The following is a 12998-nucleotide window of genomic DNA, read 5'->3' on the forward strand; positions in this document are numbered from 1 at the left end:
GGACCGAGGTGGGTGGGGAGGCTTCATAAACAACTCGTGCAGGAGGCAAGCCCCGAATAATAACCTGAAGATCCCGTGTTTGCAGTTGCGTGGATTTCTTCCCCTTACAGGCCCAGGTTAACGGCAGCCATCTTTGTAAAGGAGGACGGAAAGTTTCAGTGCGACGTCACCCTATGCCTGAGACAAAGAGCCATCTTTGTAAAGGAGGGTGGAAAGTTTCAGTGCGACGTCACCCTGTGCCTGAGATAAAGAGCCTTGTGTCCAATGCGGGGAATAAAGGCCCACAGCCTCCCCTGGCCCCGGGCCCTGAACAAGGGACTGGAGAAACTCGCTGCCCTGCGGATCAGACAATCAGCTCGTGATAGTCCCGCCCCTCAGGCTCCCCGATTGGTTGGAGGACCCGCCGCCGGCTCGCTCCTCCAGCCCCGCCCACTGGGTGCCGCAAGCCCCGCCCCTCGGGCTCCCCGATTGGTTGGAGGACCCGCCACTGGCTCACTCCTCCAGCCCCGCCCACTGGGTGCCGCTAGTCCCGCCCCTCGGGCTCCCCGATTGGTTGGAGGGCCCGCCGCCGGCTCGCTCCTCCAGCCCCGCCCACTGGGTGCTGATAGTCCCACACCTCGGGCTCCCCGATTGGTTGGAGGACCCGCCGCCGGCTCGCTCCTCCAGCCCCGCCCCGCTCGCTCCCTATTGGTCGGAAGCTGCCGTCAATCAGGCCGCGGACCTGAGTGACGTGTCCCCGAGGAGATCACGTGCACCGTCCAAGTGCCGCCGCTCGGTCCGGGGCCTCGCGGACTCTGAGGTTTTTCTATTTCTCTCGATTCTCTCCCGATCCACCCAATCGGAGCGGAGAAAACTCACTTCACGTCACCGATCGCGACGCTGGAACCGACACCAAGGCCTTTCCCCGGAATGGCCCCGCGCCGACTCCGTCCGGCAGGATCCGAGTGCGCAGGCGCAGCTCCGAGTGGGGGAGGGGGGTTGGTCTCCTCTGGGCATGCGCGGTCATTACCCTTGGTGACCGGGAGGGGTCGCTGTGCCGGACTCGGCCCAAACCGCCGCTCCCTGTGCGCATGCGCGGCCTGTCGTCTGTCAATCAACCAACTGCCAGAAGAGGTCGCTGGTGAGACCAGTGAAGAAAGAAAGACTTGCATTTATATAGCGCCTTTCACCACCACCGGACGTCCCAAAGTGCTTTACAGCCAATGAAGTACTTTTGCAGTGTAGTCACTGTTGTAATGTAGGAAATGCGGCAGTCAGTTAGTGCACAGCAAGCTCCCACAAACAGCACTGTGATAATGACCAGATAATCTATCATTTTTTATGTTGATTGAGGGATAAACATTGGCTCGGACACTGGGGATAATTCCCCTGCTCTTTCCCACATTACAACAGTGACTACTTCATTGTAGTACTTCATTGGCTGTAAAGCACTTTAGGATATCTGGTGGCACTATATAAATGCAAGTCTTTCTTTCCTGAAATAATGCCATGGGATCTTTTACATCCACCTGAGAGAGCAAACAGGGCCTCAATTTAACATCTCATCCGAAAATTAAACAACAGTTTGCCTCTGATCCTTTTCTGATCTCAATTTACAGGGTTATAGAAGTGGAGCAGTTACAGGCGGGAAGCTCAGACCAAACATCACGTCAAGATCTGACAGAGTCGCTGGATTCATCAGGACCTGAATATCATCGGCCTTTGCACATGGAAGGAGAGAGCAGGGATCGCAACGCAGACAAACCGCACACGTGTTCGGTGTGTGGACGCGGATTCAGCCGATCGCCTGACCTGGTGAGACACGTGCACCGTCACAGCAGGGAGAAACCGGGTAAAGGTGGGGACGGCGGGAAGGGCTTCAGTTCCCCGTCTGCATTGGAAGTTCAATGGGGCAGTCACACCAGGGACAGTCTGTTCACCTGCTCCGTGTGTAGAAAGGGATTTGTTTGTTCATCCCACCTGCAAACACACCAGCGAGTTCACACTGAGGAGAGACCATTTCAATGTTCTGACTGTGGGAAGAGCTTTAAAAGCGCTCGGTATCTGAAGGGACACCAGGGAGTTCACACTGATGGGAGACCATTTCAGTGTCCTAACTGTGGGAAGAGCTTTAAAAGCCCCGGGGAACTAAAGCGACACCAAATTATTCACACTGACGAGAGACCCTTTAAATGTTCTGACTGTGGGAAGAGCTTTAAAAGCCCCCAGAAGCTTAAGGGACACTGGCTCCTACAAACTGGGGAGAGGCCGTTTACCTGCTCCGTGTGTGGGAAGGGATTCACTGATTCATCCCACCTGCTGGTACATCAGCGAGTTCACACTGACGAGAGGCCCTTTAAATGTTCTGACTGTGGGATGAGCTTTAAAAGCTCCGGGGAGTTGAAGAGACACCAACACCTACACACTGGGGAGAGGCCATTCACCTGCTCCGTGTGTGGGAAGGGATTCATTCAGTCATTCCACCTGATGGTACATCAGCAAGTTCACACTGGGGAGAGACCGTTCACCTGCTCCGTGTGTGGGAAGGGATTCGCTCGGCCCTCCAGCCTGCTGAAACACCAGCGAGTTCACACTGACGAGAGACCCTTTCAATGTTCTGACTGTGGGAAGAGCTTTAAAAGCTCTGGGGAGCTGAAGGGGCACCAGCGAGTTCACACTAACGAGAGACCCTTTAAATGTTCTGAGTGTGGGAAGAGTTTTAAAAGCTCCGAGGAGCTCAAGAAACACCAACACCTACACACTGGGGAGAGGCCGTTTACCTGCTCCATGTGTGGGAAGGGATTCACCCAGTCATCCACCCTGCTGGTACATCAGCGAGTTCACACTGGGGAGAGACCATTCACCTGCTCTGTGTGTGGGAAGGGATTCACTCTATCATCCTGCCTGCTGGTACACCAGCGAGTTCACACTGGGGAGAAACCGTTCACCTGCTCCGTGTGTGGGAAGGGATTCACTCAGTCATCCAACCTGCTGACACATCAGCGAGTTCACACTGACGAGAGGCCTTTTTAAATGTTCTGACTGTGGGAAGAGCTTTAAAAGCTCCAGGGAGCTGAAGGGGCACCAGCGAGTTCACACTAACGAGAGACCCTTTAAATGTTCTGAGTGTGGGAAGAGTTTTAAAAGCTCCGGGGAGCTCAAGCAACACCAACACCTACACACTGGGGAGAGCCCGTTCAGCTGCTCCGTGTGTGGAAAGGGATTCACTCAGTCATCCAACCTGCTGGCACATCGGCGAGTTCACACTGACGAGAGGCCCTTTAAATGTTCTGACTGTGGGAAGAGCTTTAAAAGCTCCGGGAAGTTGAAGAGACACCAGCGACTTCACACTGATCATAGAATCTAACAGCACAGAAGGAGCTGATTTGGCCCATCGTGTCTTTGAAAGAGCTGTCCAATTTAGTCCCACACCCCAGCTTTATCCCCAGAACTCTGCAAACTAGTCCTCTTCAAGGACTCGTCCAATTACTGTTTGAAAGTTCCTGTGGAACCTGATTCCAGCATCCTTTCAGATGATGCGTTCCAGATCTTAACAACCCTCTGTATGAAAACAATTCTCCTCATTTCCCCTCTAGTTCTTTTAGCAACTATTTTAAATCTGTGACCTTTGGTTACCGACCCACTTGCCAAAGTGAACAGTTTCTCCCCACTTGCTCGATCAAATCCCTCATCATTTTGAACATCTCTATTAGGTCTCCTCTTAACCTTCTCTGCTCTAAGGGGAACAATCCCAGCTTCTCCAATCTCTCCACATAACTGAAGTCCCTCATCCCTGGTACCATCCTGGTCAACCTCCTCTGCACCCTCTCCAAGGCCTTGACATCCTTCCTAAAGTGTGGTGCCCAGAACTGTACACAAGACTCCAGCTGAGGCCAAAACCCTGCAGCTGTACAAAACCCGGGTTAGACCACACCTGGAGCACTGTGAGCAGTTCTGGGCATCACACCTTAGGAAGGATATATTGGCCTTGGAGGGAGTGCAGCGTAGGTTTACCAGAATGATACCTGGACTTCAAGGGTTAAGTTACGAGGAGGGATTACACAAATTAGGGTTGTATTCCCTGGAATTTAGAAAGTTAAGGGGTGATCTGATCGAAGTTTTCAGGATATTAAGGGGAACAGATAGGGTAGATAGAGAGAAACTATTTCCGCAGGTTGGGGATTCTAGGACTGGGGGCAGAGTCTAAAAATTAGAGCCAGACCTTTCAGGAGTGAAATTAGGAAACACTTCTATACACAAAGGGTGGTAGAGGTTTGGAACTCTCTTCCGCAAACAGCAATTGATGCTCGATCAATTGTTAATTTTCAATCTGAGATTGATAGGTTTTTGTTAACCAAAGGTATTAAGGGATATGGGCCAAAGGCGGGCGTATGGAGTTAGGTCACAGATCAGCCATGATCTCATTGAATGGCGGAACAGGCTCGAGGGGCTGAATGGCCTCCTTCTGTCCTATGTTCCTAACTAGTGATTTGTAACGGTTTAGTGTAACTTCCTTGTTTTTGTATTCAATGGCCCTATTTACAAAGCCAAGTATCCCATACGCTTTCTGAACCGCCTCACCAACTTGCCGTGGCACTTTCAAAGACTTGTGAATATGCACCCCCAGGTCCCTCTGCTCTTGCACCCCCTCAAACTAGTCCCATTTAGATTATACGGCCTCTCCCTGTTGTTTCTCCCAAAGTGCATCACTTCACACTTATCCTCATTTAATGTCATCTGCCTTGTGTCTGCTCATTTCACAGTCTGTCTCTGTCCTTCTGAAGTCTGCAACTACTACACTCACAAAACTTGGCAACATAGTAAATCGTATCATCCGTAAACTTTGAAATTGTTCACCTATACCCAAGTCCAGGTCAGTTATATATAACAAGAAAAGCAATGGTCCTAATACCGACCCCTGGGGGAGCCCACTGCATACTTCCCTCCAGTCAGAAAAACATCCCTCAGCACTGCTCACTGCCTCCTCTCCCTTAGTCAATTATATACCCAAATTACCATCAGCCCTTTAATTCCCTCTGCCTCTATTTTCAGAGTAAGTCTCTTGTGGTATTTTATCAAATGCCTTTTGTAAGTCCATATATACAACATCTGATGCACTACCTTCATCAACCCTCTGTTACTTCATCAGAGAACTCAATCAGGTTAATCAGACACGATTTACCTTTAACAAATCCATCCTGGCTGCCCCTTATTAACCCATGCTTGTCCAAGTGAGAATTAATTTTGTCCTTGACAATGGTCTCTAGCCGTTCACCCACCACTGTAGTGGTCGCAAAATCGCCTCAGCCCCCGAAGATTGGGAAATATTAATCCACATCGTCGATGAAGACTTGTGTGATTTAAATTGTCTCTGGGTTGGACAATGTTTTAAAACAGACCCAGAACCGGAAAAGGCTGCGTTAAAAAGCTCGTAAGCTCGGCAGCACTTGGACACTGGAATCAAAGAACTTTGTGAAAATTGCACACTTAAAGATTGTACATTTTATTAGAAGATGTACTCTTGAGTTTTGGACTGTTTAAATTGCCCAGGGCATAAAAATGGCTGAACAGACCTCATGGAAACAGAATTTTAAAAGGCAGCAGAAAAGGACAGACAGGCTGTTAGCATATGAAAAGCTCAGCGCTGCCCTGTAGTAAGTTTGAATGGAGCCCGAGCTGTCAGTCACCCTGTGATATTGGGCGGGTCCGGTAACCTACAAGCTGCTTGTTTACACTGGGGAGTAGCCCGTTTGAATCAGCCAATCATCGGACAGCAAGCACAATGGGTTGTTTACACACATCCATTCACTGAAATTGACTCTACTACGTGATGTCTCCATGTATGAATGGAGGAAGTTAAAAGCCCTTCTCTTGTGTATTCGGACTTTTCGGCATGAAATTGCGCACAGACCTTTTCGGCGCGAAAACAGCAGGGACTCTCAGGGTATAAAGATTAAGCCCAGGAAGTCCTCTGCCCCCTTTTTTGTCTCTTACTCTTTGGACTGCAGGTGAGCAAGGTTTTGACCCACTAGCAAGACAATCTAGTGAGAAGTAAAGGGGTGGTAATTTAAGGGAAATGTTGCCAAGATTGTAAGGTTAACATTGTAGCCATTTATCCCTCGTTTTTGCCGTCTGCCTTCCCCTGTTAAGCAATTTTACCGTGATTACTTTGATCGTGTGGTGTAGTTTCTTTAGTTTTAATAAAATTTCACTTTCTTGCATCCAGACCATTTGTCCGTTTTTAATATATCATTAATTATAAGTTCCTCAAGTCAGAACTGGACGGGGGGGGGCGGTGGTTTAGCGATTCAAAACCGCTGATTGGAATTGGTCACAGTGCAGTGGCAAAGGCTGCCTGACCAGGTAAATTACCGTAAACCAGGTAAAGGATGCTCAGCTACACCACTGACATTAGACTGATTGGCCTGTAGTTACCAGGTTTATCCCTCTTCCCTTTTTTTAAACAGGGGTGTAACATTTGCAATCCTCCAGTCCTCTGGCACCACTCCCATATATCTGAGGGAGATTGAAAGATTGTGGTCGGAGCTTCTGCTATCTCCACCCTAGCTTCCCTCTGCAACCTAGGATGCATCCATCTGGACTGGGTGACTTGTTAACTTTGAGTGATGACAACCTATTTAGCACCTCCTTTCTATACATTTTTATCCAATTTCTCTACTCCCCCCTCCTCTACTGCGACATTAACTTCATCCTCTTTTTTGAAGACAGATGCTAAGTACTCATTCAGTACCTCAGCCACACCCTCTGCCTCCGTATGATGAGCTCCTATTTGGTCCCTAATCGCCCCCACAATCCCTTTAACTATCCTTTTACTATTCATACGTTTGTAAAAGATTTTTCGGTTCCCTTTTACATTACCCACTAATCTTTTCTTGTATTCTCTCCCTTGTGCCAGCTGTGGCTCAGTGGGTAGCACACTTGCTCTCTGAGTCATGAAGGTTGTGGGTTCTAGTCTCACTCCAGGGACTTGAGCACATAAAGCGAGGCTGACACTCCAGTGCAGTGCTGAGGGAGTGCTGCACTGTTTCTGATGAGACTTTAAACTGAGGCCCCGTCTGCTCTCAGGTGGATGTAAAAGATCCCATGGCAGTCTTTTGAAGAAGAGTAGGGGAGTTATCCCCAGTGTCCTGGCCAATATTTATCCCTCAACCAACATAACAAAAACAGATTACCTGGTTATTATCACAATGCTGTTTGTGGGAGCTTGCTGAGCACAAATTGGCTGCCGTGTTTCCCACATTACAACAATGACGCCACTTCAAAAGTACTTCATTGGCTGTAAAGAGCTTTGAGATGTCTGGTGGTCGTGAAAGGCGCTATATCAATGCAAGTCTTTCTTTCATATATCCTTTTTCAATTTCCCCCCACTCTCTCTATTCTCCTGGTTTTTGACTGCATTCTGTACCTGACATTTGTCGTAAGCCTCCTTTTTCTGTTTTATTCTAACCTCGATATCCTTTGTCATCCAGGGAGCTTGAGCTTTAGACGCCCCATCTTTCCTCCTTATGGGAATGTGCTTGGTTTGTACCTGGTGTCAAATTTTGTTTTATAACGCTCCCGTGAAGCACGTTGGGACATTTTACTACATTAAATACGTTCTATAAATACAAATCGTTGTTATTGTCTGAAACTAACAAATTCCACAGAGGAAAAATAACAGTATTTTTACTCCCAAATATTAAATATTTTGTTCCACGAGATTTATCTGCTTTTATTGATGAATTTTAAAAGTCTCTATTAAAACCTGAGCCAGTGTGTTGTGAGACAAAGAGCCTTGTGTCCAATGCGGGGAATAAAGGCCCACAGGCTCCCCGGGCCCCGGGCCCTGAACAAGGGACTGGAGAAACTCGCTGCCCTGCGGATCAGACAATCAGCCGACGCTAGTCCCGCCCTCGGGCTCCCCGATTGGTTGGAAGACCCTCCGCCGGCTCGCTCCTCCAGCCCCGCCCCGCTCGCTCCCTATTGGTCGGAAGCTCCCGTCAATCACCCGGGCAGTGTGAGCTGAGCATGCGCAGACCTTGGCAGCTGCCGCTGACACATCAGGTGAGAGAGCTCAGGGAGCAAGTTATTGAACCCCAGGGGAGGCTGCGAGATTCTCAGCAGCTCAGCTCTGTTCGGTGCTGTGTGAACGGGCTGCTCCACACCCCGGCTGCTCACGGGGAATGTCAGTGCGGAGGGCCCAGTGCAGAAAGCCCAGGGTGGAAGACCCAGAGGAGAGTGTCCTAGGCGGGAGGCCCAGCACGGAGGACCCCAGACAGGGGGCCCAGCACGGAGGACCCCAGGCGGGGGGCCCAGCACGGAGGGCCCCAGGCGGGGGGCCCAGCACGAAGGGCCCCAGGCGGGGAGCCCAGGGCGGAGGACCCCAGGTGGGGGGCCCAGGGCGGAGGACCCCAGGCGGGGGGCCCAGCACAGAGGACCCCAGGCGGGAGGCCCTGCACGGAGGACCCCAGGCGGGGGGCCCAGGGCTGAGCGGCTGGTCGACAGAAGCGGAGCCGGGAGATGCTGTGGGTGAGCATGCTGCACGGTTTCTAAAGTTGAAGAACGGTCTCCGGCCCGAATGAGTTCCAGCGGCCCCGCCTGTGCTTTGTCTGGTGGCAGCTGTGAAGCTTTGTTTCGGTGATGGGATCGGGTTTGTGCGCTGCCATTTTGGTGGAGGAAAGACAGACTGTTCCTATCTATAGTCTGGTGCTTGAACAGCCGTAAGATGGGAAAAGAGAACGGGATAAAAGTGAAAAAGGAAAATAAAAGACAAAACAAGGTATATCGGCAAGGAATAACCAATGTCTTGATGGGTGGGTCCTGTGAGTGATTACAGCAAGAAGAAGGAAATTTGAGTACTCGTTTTCCTCTTTTACGGGATTTGAGAAAGTGGTCGGCTTCTTTTCTGTGGAAAGGTTGAAGACTGTGGATAAGGATTATGACATTATATGGTTGGATAACATCAAGTGAAGACAAGGAGTTATTAGAGTGCCAATAGGACTGGCGTTGAACTGGTATTACTTGTTTTTTGAAGAAGTTTCGGGTTCTGGTTAAAAGTAGTTTACTTGAAGTCTTAAGTGATTTTTTGATATGGTTGTAGGATTTTGTATATTGTGGTGTTATTTAGTGTTAAAGCCTTCCTTAATCGAACGAACGAACGAACGCTCTAGTGAACGCACGCATGCGGATACAAATATATGCACGCACACACGCATACACAGTGGAATTTACGTTCGACCGAATGAAGGGCCCGCTCCCCAGGATGGGGGTCACTCGGTGAGCGTGAGGTTTGCCGGATGGATGAACGAATGCACGCATGCACACAGGTAGATAAATGATATGCACGCATACACAATGGAACTTATGTTCGACTGAATGAAGGGCCCGCTCCCCAGGACGGGGGTCACTCGGTGAGTGTGAGGCCTGCCGGATGGATGAACGAATGCACGCATGCACACAGGTAGACAAATGATACACACACATACACAATGGAACTTACGTTCGGTTGAATGAAGGGCCCGCTCCCCAGGACGGAGGTCACTTGGTGAGTGTGAGGCCTGCCGGACGGATGAACGAACGCACGCATGCACACAGGTAGACAAATGATACGCACACATACACAATGGAACTTACTTTCGGTCGAATGAAGGGCCCCCGCTCCCCAGGATGAAGGCCCGCTTGGTGAGCGTGAAGCCTGCCGGACGGATGAACGAACGCACGCATGCACGCAGATAGAAATGACACACATGTATGCAGTCATGCACAATGGAACTTACGCTTGAGCAAACGAATGGAGGAATGAATGATTGAATGATGCCAGTTGGACGGTGTGTACGGATTCTTGGTTTATTAAATAGTTGCAGTTTGTACTGTAAATATTATTGATTTACCTGTAAAATTTATTGTTGTATTTATATTGTTGACCATAATTGGTCAATGAATGTAATGGATTTACTATGTAACTGATGAGTTGTATAAGTACTGTTGTACTTGAATGTTAAAATTTTGAAAAGGACAACAGGTTATACCAAGCAAAAATGACGAGTTACTAGATTGCCAGTAGGACTGGTATGTATTGTTTTTTACTACGGGTACCTGTATTGTTGACATTGGTTTTGTCTGGAAAAATGTATTATTGTATTTGTACTGTTAATCTTAAAGCTGTTTTTTAAGGCTTAGCCTTATTGTGGTTAATGAATGTAATGGATTTATCATGTAATTGATGAGTTGTAACAAGTACTACCAGGTTTAAATAAAAGAGAAAAAATGAACCCCGGGATCCCTGATAGCCAGCCAGGAATCTGGTGCTGCTGCTGTGCCAGAAGAGAGGAGAGGAGAGGACAGGACAGGTGAGGTCTTTCTCTCTCTCTCTGTCCAGGAGGAGAGACCACATCTGTTGCTGCTGCAGCTACTATTGGGGTGCCAGAGGAGAGGAGAGGAGAGACCAGGAGACCAGACCAGAGCAAACAACAAAGGGAAGCCATTCCATCACTGTTTCCCCAACTGGTCTCCATTACAGGAGAGGGAGAGAGGTGAGAAAAACGAACATCCTACATCTGTTCAGAAGGAGAGAGAGCCATTGGAAAACTTCTACACGTGGGTGTTTCATGGTGCACTCTCATAAAGACTTTGTATTTAAGTGGGGGGGGAAAGAAGAAGGAGAAGAAAACATCTAGGAGTGTGTGTGAGTGTGTGTGGCTCTTGTAAAAACTAGGCCACACACACCACTAGCAAACACCCCTCCCTATTGCTTGACCTGGGACAGCTGGAGCTGCCCAGGCGAAGTCATCATTTAATTATCACATCATTAAGACCTGGTGGTGGACTGAGCCTGGGCAGCTCCAGCTTTATTTTCCCAGGTGAAGACATCTTCTCCCCCCACAAGAAGAGACTTATTTTTCAGAGAGTGCACCCCTGCGAGCACCCACCCACCATCTTGAGTGGAGACCCAGCCCCTGCGGCCTCCCTCCTTCCCACCCCCCTTTCTCTCTCTCTTTGTCTCTCTCTAAAGAGGCACCTCATATCCATTAATTGCCCATTGAGCAGAGGAGAGAAGGCCCCTCTCCCAACTTAATCAACAAGGGGAGAGGTGTGCCTTCACGTTTAAAGCTCCCTCTGCTCAGGGAAAACAACCACTGAGGCCATTAACATCACCTGGCCTGTGACTTGGGTGGGTGTAGCCCTTTATAATAAGCGCCCCACGATGGCGACCACATCATCGCTGGTGACGGGGCCAGCAAGGTCATACGCAAGTGTGGCAGCCACAGCTGCTCCCGCTGCTTCTGCTGCCCCGTCTCCATTCCGCCTCATCACTAAAAAACACGGGGTGAAGAGCTACACTCACCCCAACATGACTATCGAGGCGTGCGTGAAGGCCATGGCTGGGGTTGTCGGCCCTTCAGCCATCATCGCCGCCTCGAAAATGTACGGCAAGGTGGTGTTCTTCCTGGCATCGGAGCAGGCGGTGTCCCTGGCTGTAACCAAGGGGCTCACCGTGGGTGGGACCTTCCTGCCGGTGGATCCTCTCGAGGCCACCGCGCAAAGGATCCTCTTGTCAAACGTCCCGCCCTTTGTTTTGGCTGACTTCCTCTTCCCCCCACCTACGTCAACTGGGGGAGATGAGGTCGGGGATCACACCCATCCCGCTCGGATGCAGGGAGGCCAGCCTCCGGCATGTCTTCTCCTTCCAGCACCAGCTTTTTGTTCAGCTGGCCCAGGAGGAGGACACTGAGGGCACTTTTATCGTGTGCCATGAGGGGGCTGCCCACCACGTCTTTTGGACGTCGGCCGGTGTGCAGTGCCACACCTGTAAGGAGGTGGGGCATGTATGAAAGAACTGCCCTGCCTCCAAGGCCCTAGACAGATGGTCGGATCTGGTGCTGCTCGTCGGCTCCGTATGTGCCGCTGTCAAATCCATGGGCGCGGACGAGGGTGCGGGGCCACGGGAGCAGCGTCAGATCAACAAGTTCCTCGCTGGGCTGCTGAGGGAGTGGCGGTCGAATAGCGGCCGCTCTCCCTCCTCCCATTAGGTTAAGTAGAGGTTGCACTATGCTCTTGTCATGAAGATAACCTTAGCCAGCCTCAAAATCAACGGCAGCAGAGATGCTCGCCGTAGATTTAATAACTTCTTGGTCCTCCGGGACGGGAGGTATGCAGTGTGCTTCCTGCAAGAAACCCACACCGTTCTGGAGGACGAGGCCACGTGGCTCCTGGAGTGGCAAGGAGGGGTCAGCATGAGTCACCTCTCCAACTATTCCAGTGGGGTGGCTTTCTTGCTGGCCCTGCATTTTCAGCCGGTTATCTTGTGGGTCAAGGAGCATGTGCCGGGCCACTTGCTTCAGGTCACTGTGGCCGGTGCGCAGCAAGTGTGCTTCTTTGAAGAAGTGTCCGCTCCTCTGGGCTCCATCGACATCGGCGAGTGCGTCATCCTCGGGGGAGATTTTAATTGCACCCTTGAGGCGAGGGACCGTTCGGGTCCCCCGCACAGCCTGGCATCGGTGGAGAAGTTGAGGGACCTGGTTGGGTCCTTCGACTTGGTGGACGTCTGGCGAAATATCCATCCCGACTCCAGTGCCTTCACTTACGTGTGGTCTGGAGGAGGAAGGTCCAGAATCGACCGCCTTTACATTTCCCGGGCGTACGTCTCCTGCGTCCCGGCGGCTTCCATGCGGCCAGTGCCGTGCACGGACCACCACCTGATGTGGGCGGAGCTCGCTCCATTGCGCGCGTCGGGGGGGTCCGCGTACTGGCATTTTAACAACCTGCTGCTGGAGGACGAGCGGTTCCGGGACTCGTTTCGTCGGTTCTGGGCCAACTGGAGAAGGAAGCGGGGGGGCTTCCCCTCCTTGAGGCTATCGTGGGACGTGGCCAAGGCTCACGTCCATCTCTTCTGTCAGGAGTATGCGAAGGGGTCGACCAAGAGGCGGGAGGCCTGGGTCAGGCAGTTGGAGAGGGAGGTGCTCGACCTGGAGTCCCGTCTCGGTCAAGTCGTCGATGACCATGCCCTGCGGAAGGTGTAC

Source organism: Somniosus microcephalus, chromosome 17 (assembly GCF_052327205.1).
Source record: "Somniosus microcephalus isolate GS21.2 chromosome 17, FLI_Smic_1.0, whole genome shotgun sequence".
NCBI lineage: Eukaryota > Metazoa > Chordata > Chondrichthyes > Squaliformes > Somniosidae > Somniosus > Somniosus microcephalus.